The sequence below is a fragment of the Pteronotus mesoamericanus genome, unplaced genomic scaffold, assembly GCF_021234165.1.
Source record: "Pteronotus mesoamericanus isolate MK-2021 breed Mesoamerican mustached bat unplaced genomic scaffold, CSHL_Meso_final contig_1189, whole genome shotgun sequence".
In the NCBI taxonomy this organism is placed as follows: Eukaryota; Metazoa; Chordata; class Mammalia; order Chiroptera; family Mormoopidae; genus Pteronotus; species Pteronotus mesoamericanus.
In genome coordinates, this window is record NW_026555038.1 from 2,586,248 (window position 1) to 2,608,900 (window position 22,653).

The 22,653-nt window shown below is 49.3% G+C and overlaps 1 protein-coding gene across 1 annotated transcript in view; it reads right to left on the reverse strand.

Moving 5' to 3' along the window:
- The window catches only part of PPFIBP2 (PPFIA binding protein 2), a 127,746-nt gene that overhangs the window by 97,054 nt on the left and 8,039 nt on the right, over nt 1–22,653 (reverse strand). The gene's annotated exons all lie outside the window — the stretch shown is intronic.

The following is a 22,653-nucleotide window of genomic DNA, read 5'->3' on the forward strand; positions in this document are numbered from 1 at the left end:
TTATGTCCTCACCTTAAAAAAAAAATAACAAAACAACAACAACAACAAAAAAGAAGCTAACATACATTGATCACTTAATGTGCAAGGGATTATATTAAGCATTTTCTATGAATTATTAATTGGTCACTTAATTGTGACACCAAACCTGTGAGTTAGGTGCTGTTATGTTATTATCCTTATTTTACAGATAAGGATATTGAGGCTCAGAGATCACACAGTAAATGGAAGAACTGAGTCAAACTCTGGCTCTTTCACTACTACAGACTGGTTTGGACCAGTATGGTAAATTGCGATCCTAACATTCTTATCCACACCGTCTCCAAAGCCGCTTTTCTATGGCTGCTCACTTTCCTCTCTTCGCTCCAAAGGCCTGATGTCACAGCCCCGACGCTCAGGACCTAGTTTCCTGGCCTACACCATTCTTGGGAATGGGAGCCGCGCCCCCTTCTCCCTCGCACTTGTATCCACTGGGCACACACATAGGTTTTGCTGAATGAGCAAACAAACAACAACTCCTGCCTCCAGTTTACAGACATGAGCTAAGTCTCTTCTTACAATTATAAATGCTGCCACCCAGGGAGTGGGAGGATGCAGGAAAAATGAAAGAGGCCACAGGAGGACAGTTTAGTTTACAGACTGTTCTTAGAGGTAGAGTGGCCCAGAGATGGAACCAATGGCCATCTCTCCCAGTAGCAGGGAGATTCAGCATTAAGGGAGTGGCTGGACTGTGTACCCTTGGAGAAGCTCCCCAGCCCTCGGGGTTCTGCACCTTGAATGGTGCTGGGTAGAGCAGAACTAAAATTTTAAGAGACAGTGCTCCTGATTCCTGGGACAGCGCTCTCCCCTTGGCAGTGCACCCACAGCCTAGGGCACATGGGACCATTTGAAAAGTGAAAGTGGCAGTGGAGGCCTCTCAGCCTGGAAGCACAAGTCTCGGGGAAATGAGAACAGGAGCTTGCAGAGGGCGGAGCCTCGCTGGCACCTCAGCGCCAGGGCTGGAGGCAGGCAAGGCTACAAAAAGGAACAGAGCTGGTCCACAGTGAGTAGTACAGCCCAGGAGGCCACAGAGCAAGCACAGTGTGCACAGCTTGGGGTCTAAATGGAAGCAAGCATGGGCGGGGGCGAAAGAAGAGGCAGCAGGAAAAGGTATGCAGCAGAAGCAGGGCAATGTTGAGCGCATTCACACCTGTTAAGCTATCTGGGCTAGCAGAAGTTCGAAACCCTTCCCTTTGAGGACTTCCCACTGTTTCCAGGAAAAAATCCGAACTCCTTCCAGTGATCTATCAAAGGGGTGTGGCAGGATGGCTCCTCGTGCTTTAGTCTCCCGTCCCCTCTGCCAGGAGCTCACTTTCTCAGCAATCTGAACTGCTGATTTATTCTCATCCTTCAGGTCTCAGCTACTGAGTACCTTGAGAGGACTCCCTTGCAAAACCCCATCGAAAGCAGCCCCTGGAAGCACAGCAGTCACACAGGATCTTGTCCATGTATTTGTTTCCTTGCTAACTGGCCTGCTAACCCCCTCCATAGAGGCAGGGGGACCCTATCTGCCTGTTCGCCCCTATGTGTCCAGTGCCTAACAGAGTGCCTGGCACAAGGAAGTTTGCGTAAATGCTTGTGAACAAATGGATGGATTCATGCAGCCAACACTCCCTGAATCCTGCTGTGCTAGGCCCTGGGGGATATTGATAAATCAGACCTAGACTCTGTCCCCATCAGCCACGTGGTCTAAAGCAGAAGACAGAACTACGAGCAGAGCATTATGACACAATGTGAGGCATGCTGAAAAAGGCAGGTATGCAATTTCCCTGGGTTCTGAAGGATGAGTAGGAGTTTTCTCAGAAGATAAGAGGAAGAATGCATTCCAGGCAGAAGATGTAGTATGTAAAGGTAGAGAAGTGTGTAAGGGCAGGATGTAGTTGGCAAATGTCAAAATGATTGACAAGATTACACAGGAGCATCCAGTTGCTCAAGATGAGTCAAAACCTTGTGCAGAATACACATAAGCATGACAAGGGCAATTAATGAGAGGAGCTTGGGAATCACACCCACTATTTCAGGGGTATGGATACCAGTGAGCAACAAATCAAGTGACCTCAGATATAAACAGATTTTAAAAAGAAAGATCTCCTGGTTCAGTAGATTGGCCCCATTTGGAGCCCTACTGCTAGGGTAAAAGGTGGGAAGCAGGTAGGCCATTAAAATGACCCTTGGAAACAAGCAAAAAAACAACAAAAAATGACCTTCGGGCCCTCTGCCCAGTGATGACTTTGTACCTGGCAAATAGCAGGCTGGGTGGACCCGTGGGAGCTGGCATGAAGAGAAGCATGAGTCAAGGGCGTATCATACTCACAGCCCAGGAGCCTGGCGCTGGTAAGCTTGGGAGCACTCAGGAGCGCGGAACCTGCTGACGAGCTCAGAGGTGATGGCAGGACGAGTGTCTGAGAATGGACCCTACCAGCCTCTGTCACGGGGCAGCTGTGCAGTGTCAGTGTGGTACAAATGAGACCTTTGAAGGGAAAAGCATGCAATGGGAGTGACACCTCTAGCCCTCATCTATGAACACAGACACTCTTATTGGAATAGGAAGGCATGAGGCCACCAATCATTTCCATCTGGCAACTGTAGCCATTTTCTCCCTTCACCACTGTCAAGGTTTGAGCGCCCATCAGAAATGCATGATGGGAAAACCCTTGCCCTCCAGAAACATGGGTCTCAGAGGCAAACATGTCGCCCGGCAGCAGCCAGTGTGTCTGGTGTCTTCTGTGTCTGCTCATCCCTGAAGAGACACATCGCCTGGGAGCCTGGGTTCACCATAGACTGGGGCTCAAGGACAGGAAGCTCCATGCCAGGAGGCCTCCTGGAGGGAAGCGAGGCTAAGAGGCCAGAGAGTGCACCTGGAAGAGGCAATAACCGAAGGGCTGGGAAAGAGAGCCGGATTCAGAGTGTACTCTAAAGGGACAAGAGAAATCGGGGCAACGGCCAAGCAGGTGGTGGCAAGCAGAACTGAAACCATGTTCTCTACCAGAGAGAGGGCAGCTGTCGCAGCCAGCCAGGGGCTGACATGGAGTGGAAGACACAGGGACAGACACTGTGCCCTGGGGGCCCTGAGAAGAGGCGCCCCACCAGCCCAGGAAGAAGAGGAGCAGACAGAGGAGGAAGTTGCTCATAAAATACTCAGTAGAGTGACAATTATTATAACGCCTGAAAGTGATCTCCTTCTCTCTGGACACCTGGACTACTAAGAGCCCTGCATTTGACCCTGATGAGCAGGCAGGCTTCTTATATGAAGAAAAATGTTGTCTGAGGAAAGGTATAGTCCATTCATCATTCCCCCTCGCCGTGACCCACAGGCCTCTACAGATGCTGTCATCATCCTGTCCAAGACAGTGTCTAAAGATGCCACTCCCCCTAATACAGGACTTTCCCTCCTCTTTGCTACCAGCCAGGAAAAATAGCCATAAGATCAGCAAATGAAGAAAGAACAGCCATGTTTTAGAATGACAATGTTTGGGGACAGACGTCAAGGCCACGTGAGCTGAACCACACAAAGGCTGGCTTGGCTCCTTAAAGTTGATTAGGGTGCAAGATCTGTATGTCTTATGAAATTTAGAAAGTGAGCCACAATTTGCTGCCCATCATCTGGTGTGCTCTGAGGCAAGCAGTGATTTAGATAACATATTAACTATTGTACTCTCGAGTTCATCCAAGGAGAATCGGAAGTACGCAGGAACCACTGATTAAGGTAAGTCTTGCTCAAGTAAACCTGGACATATCCCACCCATACTGAATTGCAAGCTTCTGCTTCATTTCATAAATGACTTTTCTCTCAGCACAAGTGGTCAGGGTCGCAAGTGTTTGGGACAGGCTCACAGCATTCTGGATGGAGGAAGGAATCAGAAGCAGATCTAGCGTCCCTGGTGCCCCTGCTCCTCCAGGGTCTCCGGTGCCAGGGCTGGGTACTGACTCCCCGGCAGCTGCACCCAGATGATGGCCAAGGTCCCCGAGTAGAAGGCAAGGCCTGGGAAGGAACTCTCAGCCGAGTGCTCACCACCAAGCATCTTGTGCCTCTGCCTTCCCTGAGTGGCCAAAAGGTGGTACAGTGTCACCATATCACAACAAACAAAAGTCTTTTCCTTATAATTTTCAGGTCACCTGTAAACCACCGCTGCTCTTAAATGGTTAAGAAATAAGAAATACCTCTTGCTATATAGCTCTAAACCTCGGAGAAAGCCTCTTAAATGATACAGAAAACATTTTTGGGGGATAGTAGAGCAAGAAGCCATTTAAGCACTAAAAAAAAAAAAGATAGAAGAAGACACACAAAGGAAATTGATGGCAGTGCCTAAATGCTAAATCACATTCACTGTCAACCAACAACTCTATAAGTCAGACAGTCTTGAGTTAACACCAGGGCTCTGCTGCTAGTGGCTGTAGGTCTTCAGACAAATTGTTTAATCTCTCTGAGCCTCAACTGTCTCATATAAAAAATCAGTATAAACCAATCTCTGTTTTGACCAAAAGTAAACAAGATAGACCTCAGGTAAATACAGCAGAGTGATGCCAAACATCTTACTTAGCTGCCCACTGAATCAAAAGTAGTGCAATTTATTGTGAAAGACATAAACCCACAAGGACATGGTGAGAAAGACAAATACCAAAGGATTTCGTTTATATATGGAATCTAATAAAACAAAACAAGCAAACAAAACAAAACAAACTCATAGATACAGAGGACAGATTGGTGGTTGCCAGAGTGGGAAAGGTTTCGGGGAGGGTGAAATGGGTGAAGGGAATCAACTGCAGGTGATGGATGGATGGTGATCACTATGTGGTGTGTACAAATGTTAAACTACACTGCTGTGTACCTGAAATATATATAATGTTGTATACCAATTTTACTCAGTAAAACATAAATAAAATTAAATAAATGAAAATAAAAGAAACACTTCAGCTGCTGCTTGGAAAATGCACTGAGGGCAAGGGTCGGGGTGTTGCAGCAGTGAACACAGAAAAACCAGGCAAAAGGGAGCTTGGACCAGAATCACAAACACTTGTGTGCGCGCGTGTGCGTGCGTGTGCGTGTGTGTGTGTGTGTGTGTGTGAGAGAGAGAGAGAGAGAGAGAGAGAGAGAGAGAGAGAGAAAGAGAGAGATGAAATCAGGAGACTGGTTTTGGAAATGTTTAAGATGCTTATGGACACCTAGAAAGGTATGCTGAGGAGGTATTTAGAAATCTGAGTCTGATGTTCAGAGAGAGGTCTGAGCTGCAGATAACTATTTGGGAGCCATCTACATAAAAATGGTATTTAAAACAACTGCACTAAGTAACTTTAGTATAGGAAGAAGGAGAAGGAGAAGGTCAAGGAAGAAGGAGAAAGAAGGAAAAGAAGAAAAAGAGGTCCCAGACGCCACACTTCATCATGCAGCCATCAGGGAGATGAACCAAGGAGACAGGGCATCAACCAGAACTGAGACAGTGGTGCCCTATCCAGTGACGGGCTCAGGATGGAGGATGGGAGCCAGGTGCTGCTGAGTCAGACCAGAGACCATCCTCTCGCCAAACCCTGCTGGTGGTGATCTCATCCGCCCGCACAGCCTCACCTGTGCCCGCATTACTTCACCCTAGCCTCCAAGCAGCTTCTCCACTCACTCTGCACTAAAGAGTCACCTCACCCAGCGGTCCTCAGACGTTGGTGTTTACCAGAATCACACGCACAGAGGCCCAGCCTCCTTTAAATAGCAGAGGGTCTGACCTTGGTATTCTGAAACTGACCTAATGGGTCAGCAGAATGGCTGATCAAATGTAAACACAGCTCCCAACCACATCTTCTGGATGCTTAGAAAGTATCCGGGTAGAATTCATGCCTTTTACCCTAAGGTCTCAAACTCCTTGGCTGCAACTTTAACTTCCATCGCACCCCTTGGTGAGCCCCTGCCCCGACCGCCCCAATGTCTTGTCTTCAGCAGACAGATTCTGATTGTTGTTCATTGACCACACCAGTTGTGTTCCTGCTGTATGCCCAGGCCAGCAGCTTTGACGGCTAAATCCCCACCTTCCTAAGTCAGCTCTTCCAGCACGCCATGCCTGATCCTGCCGCCACCCCCCCCCTACCCCGCACCACACATGACCTCCCCATCTCTTTAACCTTGCAGGAAAGGGGTGAGAGAAGCAGGGAGGGGTGCGCAGCCATCTCCCTGCAAGCCTTCCATGCATCTGGGCCACCGCAGGCATCCCCCAATCTGTATGCCTTGAGGAAACTTTCCCAGATTTACTGAACCTGTAAAACAAAACTATTCATTGTCAGTGGGAAAACTGAGGAAGCCTGGAAGACAGTGGAGGCTGGGAGGGGGAGGTGGCAGCAGGTGGCCCCACGTCCTCCTCCATGTTCTCATGCTCAGTGGGTCCAACAGATGATGCTCCCCATTCCAACTCAGTCACCAAGCCAGGAGTCATCCCTGGCCTTCCCTTCTCTCACCCACATCCAGTCGGTCACCATGTCTGGTAAAGCCTCCTTCCTCACCCCTGCTCAGATCTGTCCCCTCATCTTTACCTGCCCTGCTTCAGGCCACATCATTTCCCTTCAGAATGACTGCCATGGCTTCCAGACCGGTTTTCCTGCCTGCAGCCTCAGCCCACACACCCCACTCATCTTTCACACTGCTGCCAGGAGGAGGGGTCTATTTCACAAATCTCATCCAGGCACCCTGCGCTTGCACAACTTGCACAACGCTTCAGCAGCTTCCTGTCACCCGGAGAGGAAGTTAAAGATCCATGAGATAGTCAAGACTGTGCGCTCCTTAGTCAGGCCTGCATTTGGACCCATGTTCTTCCCATCAGGGGCTATGCCCTTGGACAAGTTCCTCAATGTCGTTAGACTTCATTTTCCCTATTTATAAAACGTGGGTGAAAATATACACATTGTCGGATTGTGGGGATACAGTGAGATAAGGTATCGAGAAGTCTTTCGCACATAATTGGATAGGAGTTTGCAACCACAGCAGTGGTAGTTCTCTCAGCCCTACCTGGCCCCCGCCCTGCGCACCAACCGTTAGACACAACAGCAAAGCTAATTTCACCCTGCCTGCTTTTACTCTGAGGCTTCCTCACTATGCAATGTTTTACCCCAAGACCCCCGTTCTACCTACCCAATTCCCACTCCTCCTTCAAGGCCCAATTCCAGCATCATGATTCCAGGGATCTCTACCATTCCCCACACAAAAGTGACTGCTCCAGACTCAGCCCCCCTCTCCACTCCCACAACAGACTTCCCTCACAGCACCTGGAACCCTCTAGAGCAACGGCCACTTCAGTGTGTAACTCCTCTGTCTGAGTGGTATGCTCCTAGCGGGCAGGGCCATATTTCTGAGCCCAGACCTCAGCTGGAACCCGGCAGGAGCATGTCTCAGATTCCATCTGTTGGGTAAGACCATCTGTTGAGGCCCATAGCTGCCTGACAAAGGCAGCTGGAGGTTGACTAGGGCCAAAATTCCTCTCTACCCGTGGAGCTGTGAAATAAGTTATCTGCTTCCAAAATACAATGGGACAGGTAATAAAGAACACACATTCCCATTCCCAAGGGGAAAAAAAAAATAAAGAGCTCACCAGTCTAAATTGGAAGCTGAGAGGCTCCCAGGGGTGGCAGGACAAGTCTGTCCACAGCTATAGGCTGTACCTGGATCCCTGAGGCCTGAGGTCCTGTCCTGTCCTGAGGTCTTTGTTTTCATAGGGAAGAACTTGACAGTGAAGAAAAGCAGCACACCTGGCCTCAGGGCAATGGCAGGGCCCACAGACACCCACTTTGTGTCGGGACCAAAGGCCACAGGTATTAACTTTCCATCAGGACAGAGAAGCCAGACTCAGAGCGACATCCAGCCACAACAAAGTGGAGTCAGAGCAGGCCAGAGGGACCAGGATGCTGAGAAAGCTGCTATCAGAATTGCTGAATGCTTTTAGTGACTATCTGAGCCTGTTAAAAGTGGAGAGGAGGAGCCTTAATTTCTTTTGTCAGTGAATAGGAGCTTAAGCGACAAAGAAAAGAATGCTGCCGAAGGCGAACAAGCATGCTTAACTTGTCCCCATCTAATCACAGTATCAGTGACTCCTAATAACAAACATTTATTTAGAGCTTTCAGCTTCAAAAATGTTTTCACAGGCCCTGCCTCTCATTCCCACCTAAACAACCCAGATTGGGCTGTTCAGAATTGTCAGCCAGTGAAGCGGAGGCCAGTGGGGGCCAAGACCTGTCAGAATTGATGAAAAGGCCTTATTAGCCTAGGTGTAGGCTGACAGTGCTGGGTGGCGGCAGAGGACTAATGCAGTATTTCTTGCTTAGCATCTTTTACCCGCTGTACCAGGTGAGTGAGTTGCATGCAGCGGGCATTCCCAGCGACTCCCTGCTGGGCGAGGTCCAAAGGTCTCTAAGAACATTTATGCTAGAGCCCAGCTCTCCCGAACCCCCCCGGCTGCTCTCTGGCCCTTCCATTTAAAACCGGCCCAGCTCCTGTCACATGTCACCACTCCTGCACCAGCCTCCTTTGGCACATCCACACCCAGATGCTTCCACTTAAGCACTTACCCAAAAAACTCAAACCCTTCTCGCCAAACCACAGCCCTTTCAACAGATCCCAAACAGCTCTTCCACCAACAATAACAATAGCAGGGGATGCAGTCACATAGCTGAACCCGCCTCCCTGCCTCCTGCTAAAGAATACCTGGAATAGCAGCACCAGGCACTGACACCTCACCTCCGTGCACTGTGAGGCCTGACTTCCTCCCAGCTTGGCCTTCCCCCGGACTCAGGAGCAGGAGCGACATCCTGCCTCCTACTTGAAATGGCAAGCTTCTTAAGAGAAATGCCACCCCAAAGCCTTGAGCATGAGATAGCCCAAGCCCAGCCCGCAGGGAGGAATGTGAGGTCTGGCCAGGAAATGGGCGCCACAGCTCACACCCAAACGGCACATCTGACCTGGGCTTACAGAACACTGAAAAGCTGACGTGAAGTTCCCCTCAATGTCTTTGCTTAACATTTTTAAAACATTTGCTTCATCTTCCTCTGACGATTCTCACCTCCCATTTCTGCTCTTGACATTCTGCCCCCAAGCTGGTCCTTTTCCCTAATTCAGCGGTTTATTGTGGTAAAGAGGCCACAACAATCTCAGGGACCAAGTCCATGGGCCTTAACTCAGGCCTGCTGAGGAATGGTTTGGGCAGAGCTCAAAAGACAAGGGATGCAGGTGCTCCAGCACGGAGAGGGATGGGAGATGAGGCTGAGAGGCAGGGATCTGTGCCTTTGGGAAGAGTGAGATGGGAAGCCAGATGGTGTCCAGAGACAGAGCCCCACACCAAGTCCTCCTGCCCTGTCCGTTTGCCCCTTACCACTGTGCTTAAGACAAACACATCTGCATCCTCACAGGCGGGGGGGGGGGGGGCGCGCGTGGCTCACAGCGGTCACTTAGAGAACTTGGGATGGAAGGTTCTGTCCTTTCCTTCTGAGAGTCTCAGAAAAAGTAAGTCTAAGGAGTAAACATAAATGAGAGTGTCCCGTTTGATGCTGGGATGTGAAGGACTGGGAGCAGACAATAAACACCTCACGGGCTCTAAGATCCAGCTTAGATCTGGAGACTTGCCCCTTACCCCACAGCTGTCCACAGTACATGAAGTGATGGCAAATTATTTCATGCCTGTACAGTTTCCACTTGTGCAGCTTCCACCTCTTTGAAAGAGCTTCCTGCTCAGGAAGTTCACAGAGGGTTTCCTATCCCCTCCAGAGGCAGCAGCCCCTCTGAACACTCTGTCCTCATTATCTCATGTAGTCTTCCCGGTGATGCTACAAGACAGCGGCCCCCAACCCTTTTGGCACCAGGGACTGGTTTTGGGGAAGACAATTTTTCCATGGATGAGGGGTGGAGGGGAGGAGACAGGAGGCAGAATTCAGGTGGTAATGCAAGCGAAGCACCCATCCACCACTCACCTCCTCCTATGCAGCCTGGTTCCTAACAGGCCATGGACTGGTATCCCTGCAATAAGGGATATATTATAATTACAAGCCCAAAATGACACTGGTGAGGGAGCAGTGACATGTGACAGGAGCTGCGCTAGGTTTTATATGGAAGCATAATGCTGCTTCCAGCCCTTCCATATAAAACCTAGATAAGATATAAGCATAAGATAAGATATGCTCCTCCAGCAGCATAAGCAGCTGGAAGACGACAAAGGTATTAAGACACTGATGAAACCACAAGCTGCTGGAAGTCCTCCCATGGAGCCCAGTTTTTCTGTCACCTAAGTCCTTGCTTGCTATCCCCCTACACTACCTTGCCCTGTTGAGTGGCCCAAAGCACTGAAGAGCTGTGCGACAGGGCAGCTGGCTTCCATGTTCTAACCAAACAGAACTCAAAATACTTGAGACCAAGAGGCTTACTGCTTGCTACCCACTTCCTTGTGCACTCACCTTCATGGGGACCCTGCCCACTGCCAATCCCCTTAGACTCTGTTACAGATAATATTTTACGTGAAAAAAGAGACATGGAACAGAAAAGAATTGTCATAAAAATGCATGACCCACAAATATCAATCTATTATTATTTTTTAGATTTGCTTACCCATTTTACAAGTACTCATTATCAGTAAAAACCTGTGCTAGCCAAAGCTATGAGGGGGAAAAAATAAATGCTAAGACTAAGTTATTTATCTACCAAGAGCCAGGAATCTTTCATCTCTCATCCATATCAATTAGAACATGAAGGTTGCATGCAGAATTGGGCCTCCGTCTGGAATCCATGAGCCAAAGCCAACAAACTTTGTTTTTTTCCAGTTTAGACTTCAAATTCATAAATTAATTAATGATCTAAGTTTAAAGCAGTCATGATATTCCTTTGTGAGAAGAAAAACATCATTTCCCTGAAATTCCCATCATCTCTAAAATTAAGTTCAGATGGCAGTTAGCTGCTAATGTCATTAACATGCAAAACATCACATAGGCGTTAGTTTCAAGGACAAGCTGAGTTTCAAAAGTCAATGATTTGCCTGATAATTTCGCGGATAATAGGGCTCACCTCATCTTCCCCTAGAACAAACATTCTAGGGGAAGACTGTGGGTGCCAGGCACTACAGAGGCCCCAGGGATCCTGAGGGAGAAAGACACACACGTGGCTACAACCAGCACAATGCGCACGCCCAGAGGAGAAAAGTTCAGCATGCCCAGGGCAGGGCCGCCAGGGGAAGGAGCGACAGCGCCGTGTGGGCGATCCTAGAAGGCTTCATGGAGCAAGTGAGATTTCTACAGATGGACAGCTGGCAGAAATGCACTGCAAGAGCAGCAAAGAGCACACCCCAAGGTATGAAAGAGTCGTGGCAGGGAGGGGCTGTGCATATGTCTGTGTGGACAGAGAACTAGGAAAGAATGGCAGCGAATGAGGTTGGGACCAGCTTGTTAAGGGTCCCTCACCTTATCTCACTCTAGAACTTGACCTTTATCCATTGGGCAATAAGGAATCAGTGAAAGGAGCTACCTGGAGGCTGCTATTCTTCTTCTACAGTAATGGAGAAGGATGCAAGGACCCAAGGGAAGGATCCTTCTGAGAGCGGCTCGCAGGGCTCTCAGAACTCTCCTCCTCTGAGTATAACCAGGCTACGGCAGCCTCTCCCGGCCACCTGCCTGCCCACCTCAAGAACCCTGCTGCACCCTCCCACACTTCTCTTTCACTGCCGTCTCCTTCTGAACAGTAAGGACGGGGCCTCTGAACTCCAAGCCCCGTCAGCCCTGTGCATGTCAGCAGTCAGCATGCAGGATCATCTCCTGAAACTCTGCCTACCTCTCTGCAAACACCTCCCCAGCTCTCACTGAACCTGCTCCCAGCTCATTCTGCCTCTCCGGTCACAACTTGTCCTGACTCTTCCCCTGCCTGGGGAGGAAAGCTCAGGTGTCTTCTTCCTTCTGCTCCAGAATGTTTAACAATGCATAGAGCTTCATCAGACACTTGTGCACCCAGACCTTTAATCTCATGTTTCCCTCTTATCATGAGACAATTCCTCAACAAACTGCTGTGCATCTTTCTTTGGTGCGAAAAGGAATTCTGTAATTCCCTTTCTCTCCATCCCAAATTTTCTCCCCACTCTCTGATCTCCTAATTTCTCACCACTGAGGTCCAGCCTCTCACTTGCTCCCTCTTGAAACTGAATCTGCATTTTCCCCTCTCTCCTGCTCCTTCCTCTCAACCCACAAATATTAAAGCCTCAGCTATCCCAAAAGCCTTCCTTTGGCCCTACATCCCCAGTTACCATTTCATGGGTCACCTCCCATTCTCTCTGACACTTTGTGCGATGAGATTTCCACCCATGTACACTGCTGCTGCTCTCTCATCTACTGAGCTACTTCAGTTCTTATTCCTAGAGACAGTGTAGGGTGGGCTTAAAGCACAAGCTGGAGGGTCAGTCTGCCTGGGGTAGAACCCTGTTTCTGATACCACTGACAATGTGTCCTAGAGCAAGACACTTAACCTCTGTGCCTCAGCTTCCTCATCTGTAAGATGAGCAGAATAAAAGTACCTAACCCAAAGGTGGTGGACAAGGTCCAATGAGTTAATACAACTAAAGCACTGAGACCAGTGATCAGTCAGTGTTGGCTGGGATTGCATTCCTTGGCATCTCATCAGAGCTGAAGCCCCTGAGACGTTTCCCCCGTTGGCATTTGGGACGAAGCGCTCTCTGCGTTCCTTCAGATCCTCCTCCCTCACCAAATGTCCTATCTCAGCTTCCACTCACTGTCCTGGGGCAGATTTTATGCTCAGTCTCTTCTCTCTTCTTTCTATAGTCTCTCTCTGGAAAATGCACACTTCATCTCCATGTTCATGACTCATAAAACTAGGCTGATTTTGTGAGCTCCCGGCCAAAATCTTCAAATACTTATCAGCTTACTGAATATTTCCTAGCAGACCCTGAGATTCAGCATTCTCAGAAACTCTTGGCATGGTCCTGCCCTTGCTTGGTAGCTCCTATGACCTCCCTGAACTATATATACCCTGCTTCCCCTGTAACCCCTCCCTCACCTTCCAACAGTGGTTAGGTCTGTGTGGATAGCTCCCTGCAAGGACGTGCTTCTCCATCGCGCCCTCGCCACTCCAGCTGCCCCAGCCTGGGCTTGGGTATTCAGAACCTAGGCACTGAGTGCCTCCTCTCACCTGAGTAGTGCCTGGCCTCTCCCGCAGCAGCCCAAACTCATGATCTGGCATTTAAGACGTTTCTCAGCTGACCCCAAATTGTCCTGGACTCATTATGGTAATAATAATAATGGCTGCCTTTTCCTACGCACTCTCCCTGCACTGGGTCAAGAGTTTATATGTATCTCATACGTCAATATTCATAACTGGTATTATCAAAATTTTACAGAAAAGGAAACTGAAGCTTGGAGATGTTAAGTAACCGCCAAATCACACATCCAGGAAGAAGGAGAAATGGGGTTTGAACCCAGGCTGTCTGACTCCAAGCTTATGTTCTTAACCACTATGCTGCACTTCCTCACCAGGCCTGGCTACCTCCAGCCATAATCCTCTGAGTTCCTGAGACTCCAGCCCCAGGCGTGCACTCTCCTTTTGCTGTGCCTTCTTCACACTGTCTCCTAAAGGTCTCTTCTCCAGTTTCTGCCCATCAAAACTAATTTGTCAAGGCCCAGATGATTTTCCGTCCTCAGGACAGCACCTCCACTCCTACCTGTCCAAGAGAGCCTCTGCTGAGACCTACAGCATGTGCTCACACCTTCGTTTAACTTCTTTCACAGTGCCATGGGGATATCTAAAGGAAGGACACGGACAGTCTCTCTTTCCAGAACCCCCTCACCTGGGGGCAGCTAAGTACCTGACTGATTGGAATAAGAGAAGGAACTGAGCATGTGCGGCCCAGGTCCATCCTTCCCTCTTTTTCCAGAGCTGCCTTGCCAGGAGAAGGCTGCCTTCATCTAGGTCCCTGACAGAGGTGGGTATGCTAACTTGGCAGCAAAGGGGTGCATTGGGAACCCTACTGGCCACGTTCTCAAACACCTTTATTAGCCCTAGAGCAGATATTTTGGTCTCCATCTGCCTGACTCCTGGCCTTATTTTTTTCAATTGGTGCCAAACTCAGAGGGTATTTGAGTGGTATAAATATAACCATTCCCCCTACCCAATCTGTGTCACTCTCAGTAAAAGAAGAACTGGTCAGTGTTGCTCTGTGTGGCACATTGGTGACTGATAAGAAATCTCTGGGGCTCGAGGACTGATTTAGAAAGAACGTCCCACAGCATCCTGAGCGATAGCCCTACCCCCCGCATGGCGCCTCTGTCTGGGAGCCCGGCTCCCCAGCAACCTGCACATGCCCCTGTAATTCACTTTTCCAGGTAGGATAGTGCCAGGAAGGCGGCCTGGGAGGGCAGGCGTTCATGTTGTGGCCACTGGACATTGCCTGCCAAAGTGAATTAGTCCACTGGTGTCTGGTTTACAGATTAGCCTTGCCAGTTTGGTCAGCATGAATCAGGCTCCCGGGCCACAAGCACCCTTCAATGAATGGATCAGGAGGGTGTCCGATCCTGCGAACCACCCTCCCAAACCATCTCTACCTCTACTCTCTGCTCTGTCCACACCTGCCTGCCCCCAGGGCAGAGAGAACCTCACCCCACTGAGAGGGACCTGCTGGCAATGTGCCTCATCAATCCCCTCAAAGAACACACCCTTCCAAGCTACCATCATCCTCCTTCTTACAACAGAGAACACACACACACACATTTTACCTCCGGGGAGGAACAGATGGACATCGAGTCACTTCACTGCCTCAACCTGAGGAGAGACAGATTGAGAGAAATGCCTCAAATGTCACTTCAGCTTGAATACTTCAAAAAACTTTCATCGCAGAAACTACCACCTAAAAAATATAACCAGCCAGGGGTCATTGTTGAAGCTGGGTGATGGGTAAGGAAAGCCATTATACCATTCCCTCTATTTTTGTGTATTCTTGAACTTTTTTATGGTGAAAGAATAAAACACACACACACACACACACACACACACACACTTAGGGAGCTGGGCTTTTCCAGAGGGAGACACAGGATCCCACCTCTCCTTGCTTGAGGCCAACAGAAATGAGATTTGAACCTAAATTCCGGATGACTCACACAATCTTGTTTCTCCAGTGCCATTCAGACTCCCTGAAGGTCCTAACGTCTAACCAAACTCCTTCAGACCCTCATCATCTCTCACCTGGATTGCCAAAGCTGCCTCCTTTCAGCATCTTACTTCCAGCTGACTCTTCTTTGACCCATCTCTTTACCAGTGCAGACAGAGTATGTCCATAAAGCTCAGAGCATTGCTCCTCTGCTCCCAAACATTCCATGGCTCCCCACTGTTTCAGGAACAACGCTGCATTCCGTAGCTTGGCCCTCAAACTTCAACAAGATCCACCCTCTTAGTCGCAAGTCATACGCTCAGGTCCAATCATAATGGGCCACTCTCTAAATCCCTAAACCCAGAAAGATTTTCCTGTTTTCTCTGTTCCTCTTTTGGGGATGCTTCTCTCCATCCCACCCATTCTCAGGCTTTCTCCACAGGCATCAACCGCAGGAAACCTTTCCTGACGCCACTGCTGCTCCACTCTGCTGCTGCCATACTTGGAACCCACCTCTATCATCTCACTTACAGCACTGTTTATACAGCTCCGTGATATGTCTATCTCCCCCTCTAAATTAAGAAGCTTGAGAGCAAGGAGTATATGCTACTCACCTGTCTATCCTCAGAGCGTAGCAATGAACCTGATACAAGTGTTAACTCAGTAAATGTGGGCGGACACAAAACGTTAAAGGTGTGTGTATCTGAGTGGCAAGAAAAGGGAAAAGAGGGGAGAGAGACAGACAGACATGGTCAGCTTCCTGGAATAAAGGTAGGGAGTCGACCATAACAGCCTTTCCAATCTCACTTTGAGGCCCCTCTCTTTGTAGCCTGATAGTCAGAGGTAAAGGCAGCTCTAACATAAGAGGAACTTGGCCATGCTTGGGCCTGGCATGAACAAGATACATAATAGATGAATGCAATTATACTCCCAAAGGAGCCACAGGAAAAGAGGATGTAACTTCCCCTAACAGATGATAAAACCAGTCATTTCTCCTCATTCTATTATTTTAGAATGCTAAGCAACAAGAAAAAAAAAAACACCAAGATCTGAATTAGCACATTTTCTCTATCATCTAGAGTGTTCAGGGCTCTCCTGTGTAACCTCAGCCTGCAGCCAGCTACCTCCTACAAGCCTCCCACGCTGCCTGGGGAGGGGCACAAGCACAAGCACCGGAATTTAGCAGGTTCTAAGCAAATGCTAATTAAGCAAAATTTATTCTGTTTTGAATGTTCAGTTCAACATTTGTTAAACATTTTAATTTTGATTCAGTGCAATAGTTTTTCTTTTGCATTAAAAAAAAGTTTAAACCAGTAGGAGACCAAAGAATTTCCTTAAAGACAGGCTGTGTGCACTGGCAACAACAGCTGGGCTCCTGCCTCGGTGAAAGGAAAAGGGGACTTCCTCCGCGGGCCGCGGCTGGGTGTTGTTAGCAGGGGATTGATCAGCAGCCCCGTCTTCACTGAGGGCTGAGGGACACATGGGAGCCAGCTGAAGACACCACACAGAACCCCCCAGGGGCAGAGAGCCCAAACTACAGGGGAACAGCTCTGCCTGGACTTTCCTGGGCTGAGCCTTGGGACAAGGCCCATCGAGCTTCCTCCACCACAGGCTGGGCTGGGTCCCCCTTCCTCTACTGGTCCCTCAGCAGGACCAGCAGTGAGTACATGTCCATCCTTCACCATGACACTGAGTCTTGTCCAATGAGGATTTTGGGCTAAATTTATCCCCGTTCCCTAAATTCATATGTTGAAGTCCTAACCCCCAGTACCTCAGAATATGACTGTATTTAGAAATAAGATTGTTAAAGAGGTAATTAAAATGAGAACATTAGGATGGGCCCTTATCCAATAGGGCTGATGTCTTTATCAGGACACAGATCGGTACAGAGGGAAGACCATGTGAAGACACAGGGAGTAGAGGGACCTCTGAAAGCCAAGGAGAGTGGCCTCAGATTAAAACCAACCTTGCCAACACCTTGATCTTGGACTTCTAGCCTCCAGAGTTGTGAAAAATAAATTTCTGTTGTTTACCCAGTCTGTGGTACTTTGTTCTGTCATTCCCTGCAAACTGGTCTTGCACACACAGCAAGACATCAGAAAAAGATAGAAGTCCTCTCTCGAGCCGTGGGCCTCTGTTCTCATCCCCTGGTGCCCCTCCCCTCTCAATCTAAGGGAAACTTTGCTCACATCTTCAAACCTTACACAATACCCAGGTAAAGACAATTCCTAAGAGGCCTTCATTTTCTTTCTAAGTCAGCTCTGAGGCAGTTGCACTTGGGGACCAAGACCTTTTTTACCAAGGCCAGACTTGGGCACGCTACAGGGAGGAAACCCCACGATCCCTCAGCCTGCCCAGCTGTCAAGCTGCATTCAAGGAGCCAACAGCCCTGGGCCTAGCGCTCTTCTCTTCAAGCCAAGTCAACAACTCTGGAGAAGGCTGGGGGCCGGGGGGCGTGGGTGTGGGCAGGGCAGGGCTGGGCCCCTACCCTTAGCTCAGCAATCATAAGACACTTGCCACTGGGATCACTTCCCTCCCCTAAGAGCACTTAGGCCAGACAGTGGTTCAGGGACTTTCCTAGGAAAAGTGATCCAGGAATCCCCCATTTGTACACAAACACATGTCGATCAAAGCGAAGCTGCCTGGAGAACTGCACTGCTTTAGGTCTCCCCTCCTTGGGGGCCCGGGAGGTCTTGCTTCTGGAAGTCTGTCAGCCTGACCCCAGAGGAGTGACAGGCTCTGCAGAATTTCCTGGGGGCCTCTCTCCCTTTTCTTACCTCTTGTTGTTCGTAAAGCTGGGCCATTATTTTCCCATAGGAGAAACCTGAATAGTTCCCCAGACTCAAAGTGAAAGGTGGAGAAGAATGTGTGATTCAAAAGGGCCACAGAAGGGGAAGGCAGTGCTGATACCCACACGCAGCCCTGCCCAAACACAAGGCTTCTCTGACTCCTTTTCTCATCCCCTGAAGAAAAGGAGCAGGAGGAAGTAGAAAGAGTCCAAGCTTTGGAGTCAGAGCGACTTGGGTTTAAATCCTGGCTTTGGGTAATACATATTAAGGTCTCAGGTTACTACGTAATGGAGATAAGAATATCTGCTCCACGGGGCAGGTGGTTAGGAGAGAGGACAGAGTAAATGGCCCGCCCAGTGCCGGGCCAGTAAATATGCAACACCCGGCCTCTCTTCTCTTGGACAACATGTCCCTAACTGCACTATTCCAGATGATGGGTTTAGCCAAGACCAAGATCCCTTATCAGGGCCTAATTGTTGAATTCTAGGGGGGTGGGGGAAGGTGGGGTGGTATATGACTTTGAGAAGTTGCCAAATCTCTTGAAGCCGGCCCCTAGTTAGGCAGATCTGGGGGGAACAACCACAGTGTACGTGGTCTGAACTTCTGTCTCTCTGTAGCAGTGTCTGACAGGAAGGCTGAGCCACCAGACTCTGACAGCCCCTTCTTCAGCCACTCCACCAGCCCCACCAGGTGCCTGGCTCAGTGAGAGTGAGCAGAGTTGATGATGAACGAGCAGACACCTGGCAGAGGGAGATGGGGAGACGGATTTGGGAGACCCCGAATGCGGAGACTGCAGCTGAAACAGGGCTCTACGGGTTGAGGAGAGGAAGGACCAGATCCTGACCACATTTGTGAAAGGCTTTAGCCTGGGAGCGGGAGGTGTCCAGTCCCTGGCACTTTCTCAGGAGGCCCATTTCACTCAGTGGTGGCCCTGAGAGATGACAGCCAGATTGTATTTGTGACCCAGAGAGGCCCCACAATTGCTCTTGGCGGACATGACACTCTTACGGAACACCCAGAGCCAAACAGGCGAGCACGCCTGGAGTTACTGAGGAAAGGTTTCCACACATGATGTGTAACAGATGCCGTGAGATGCGTGTCTCATGCAGCGTGCTGGGTTCTTCCTGTGAATGCCAGTCCTTATTCAATTGTTATTATGTTTACTTAAAATTCTCTTTCAAGTATAACTAATCATGATATTTGAGGACTGGATTTGTGATCTTGGAGCAGCTCTTAAGCTTTCCAAGTGCTCATGATTAGTAGGCAGGACATGAAGGTTGAGTTTTGTCCCACCTAGAGTCCCCTGCGAAACATGAGATCCTGAGTCACTGCAGCCCAAATACTACCTAAGTAGCCTCCAGCTTTCCTAGATGGTTTTAGGCTTTCTCCCTCTGGGCTGAGGGAAACATTCCCATAAGGAAGCCTGAAGGAGCCCACGTCCACCCTGAGGACAGAAGCAAAGTGCAGGGGCCGGGCCTGGATCTGGGTTGAGCTCCAGGAGGGAGGCCAGGCTGGACAGAGGATGGGGCTCTGGGCAGACCTGTTCCACAATAAGGGCTGGCTGGCTCTCAGGACACAGAATAAGAATGAACCCCAACTTGAGCAGGCAGCCACCTCCAGCATCCACCTGCTTAGAGCCTGAACATGCCATTGTGAAAACAATGCTCTCTTTTCACGCAGGTATCCCAGCACCCACTGCACACCCCTGCACGGGCAGGCTCCCAGCGGAACATGCTACGGAACGGCACCCGCCGCTCCTTACCACCCCCACAGCCCCACCTGGGTCACTGCCCAGGTTCTCTGACTCCCACCCCCACCCCACCCTTCCCACCCACTTCAGGGCACCGTCTTACTTACCATCCCTGCACGGCCCCCAACAGGCGAGATGGGTTGTATGATAAAGTAGTTAAAGCCAAGAATCTTTTCGTATAGACTGGAGAATATTCCAGATTACCTTGCCCCATTCTAATATACTTTCTTGAGTGGGAGAGAAAATAGAGGAATTTGGCCAGGAAATCAGCAATCGCCCATAGTCCCAGGGAGTAATTTTCTATGACACCATGAACAACAATGCAACTTCCTACTATGTTCGGGATTTACTTCCTAAATACGCACATGCGTTTACATACACATATTTCCTGGGGCCAGGCATGCATCATAACAATCTGGCCACGTCCACTGAATGCTTCTCAAAGTTAATGTCGTCTGACATGCATACACCAACCATCTTCCTGCCTCAACAGGAAGAGCTGATCTTCACAGCAAACTTAAAACTAAATACAGCGATGCCCCGGTACTCATCATTAATTTGTTCTGGAACTCATGACGAGTGCTGAAACCAACGAGCACCAAACTACCCATGAGACTGACACACAGACCTCGGTTCCATGAGAGAGGGGTGCCGAGTGCTGAAACTTTCTTCTCTCACCAAAATGCAAAGAGTATAGGGTTTGACAAATTCTGAAGCCGATGAGTACTGAGGTATGACTGTAATCTAGACTCTCAACGTAGTGGCAAGATACGGTGGAAAGAACATGGGTTTGGGGACCGGGTAGACTGTGCAAAAGTCGTATTTCAGCCAATCACCAAATAAAGAACCTAGGAAAGTCACTTATACTGAGTCAAGTTTCCTCCTCGGTTAAAGCCTTGAAAGGCTCCTGTGAGATGTGAGCACAGATGATCCTGTGAGATGTGAGCACAGATGACCCTGTGCTCACTGCCTGACGTGTGGTGGGGACTTAATAGCTGATAACTTCAATCCCTGGTTCCCTATTTAACCTCACTTACCCCTCAGTTCCAGCCAAACCAAACCACTGTCTGTCTGCCATATCTGCCCCATAATTTAGCATCCCCATGCCTTTCTTTGTGCATTGCTGCTCCCTCTGCTACAAACGCCCTTCATTCCCATAAAAAGGGATGTCTCTGGTCCCTGTCTTTCCTTCACACACACACATCAAATGCCACTTCCCCAGCAAGCTAGGTGCCCCAACTTCTCCTTTCTATGTTCACTGTGTTTTCTTTGCAGGTATTACTGCCTATTTTTAGTAAAGGGTATATTCCTTAAATTTCATCTAAGAAGGATAAGTTTTTTCATCTCATGTTCCAGCCATCTCAGTATTCAGTACAGAGGATAGTCAAAAATCATTTGGTAACTGAAATAATAAATGAGATCACGAATTCACTGACTCTAGAGTACTTAAGAATTACACTCTACCTCTGCTCTTAAAAGGGTGAGCATTCCCCTCGATCCAGTGGGCCAACTCTGACTTGAGGCTGCTATGGCTTCCCCTCCTACGGCCTGACCAGGCTCCCTTCCCTACCCCCTAGGCCGGGATGGTGTGCCCCTCAGATGTCCACGTTGCTTAACCACAGCACTCTCCGTCCTCCATCCATGCACCCCACCCAAAACCTCAGCCTACGTGAATGAGGCCCTCTTGCCCACAGCCCTCCCCCACCTTCTCTTGGGACAGGAAGCTTGTTCTGTGGCCCAGGGTCCAGACAATCATAATTTCCAGTGTCCTGGATGCTGTGAGTCCAGTGCCCCAGACCACATGGCTTTAGTCCTCCGAGAACCAGGATGTTGTGTCCTCAAAATCTTCAACAGGTGGCCCATAATGCTATCAGAGCCTTCATGCTCCTGTCAGGCAGATGGGCCAAGGCAACCATCAGCAGAGACTATACATAGTACAATCACTTCTTTGGGATCATAGCTTCAGTTTCAGCCACACAGGCATTTCTTCAGACCCCCTTCCTCCCTCCTGCCCGTTACCGAGCGGGGGCTTCAGCCTGTGACAGGAGACAGAGAAGCTTCTGCACAGCTTTAAGGCTGCCCTTCCCCAGCCTCCTGCCCTTATCCCACCCTATATTTTCTGCAAGTCATCTCTGCTCAGGAGTCACCAATTATCCCCCCCAAATTCTACAGCACTTTTAGTTAGACTTTTAACCTTTCAGCAAACTCTGCCCCTCTGTTATTTCACAAACTTCTCTCTAGTCCTTGCTGCTTGGACAATATCCTCTTGGGGTAGACTCAAATGCATGCTTCCAGACAGCTGCCCAGCCCTAGAGATAAGCTTGAGCTATTTGGAATTTCTTACGTCATCTCAAGCTGAAATCTAACTCCTCCTTTTCCCTTTACCGTCACCACCGCAGACCCTCAACTGTGCCCTCTGAACAACAGAACATGGTAGTTCCCCTGCCCACCTGAAAAATCACAATCACAGCCTGGTGTCTTCCAGTCTGTCCCTGGGTCCTTTCAAAGCTTACAGGGCTGGGAATCCAGCTTTGTAGCATTTAAGTTCTCTCTTCCACCTGCTCCCAAAATTTGCTGTCCAGGGTCCTACCTCCAGGTGGGGCCACTCTTGGACAGTGCAGGGAAAGGGGGATGATCCCCTAGCAAGGTCTAAACCCAGGACTTCTAGTAATGCAGAGGCTAAGCCAATGTATGTGGGTTTTTCCACATAGTCAAGTAGGATACTCACACCAACTGCCATCTGAGCCTAAAGACGACTTTGCACTTACCCCTGCCACACCCCACTGAGCTGGTTTGGGCTCTGAGCTACCTCTGTTTGCTGCCCTTGTCCTGACCTTTGGAGACCAGCCATCTGAAACCAGGCTGCTCCCCACCCTGCACTCCCCACCTCCTGGACTTCCTGCTCATCCCCACCACGGTTGTCCTTTGTGTCACACCTGGAGGTCCGAAAATGCTACTTCCCCTTGAAATTTCAGTATCAGCTTAT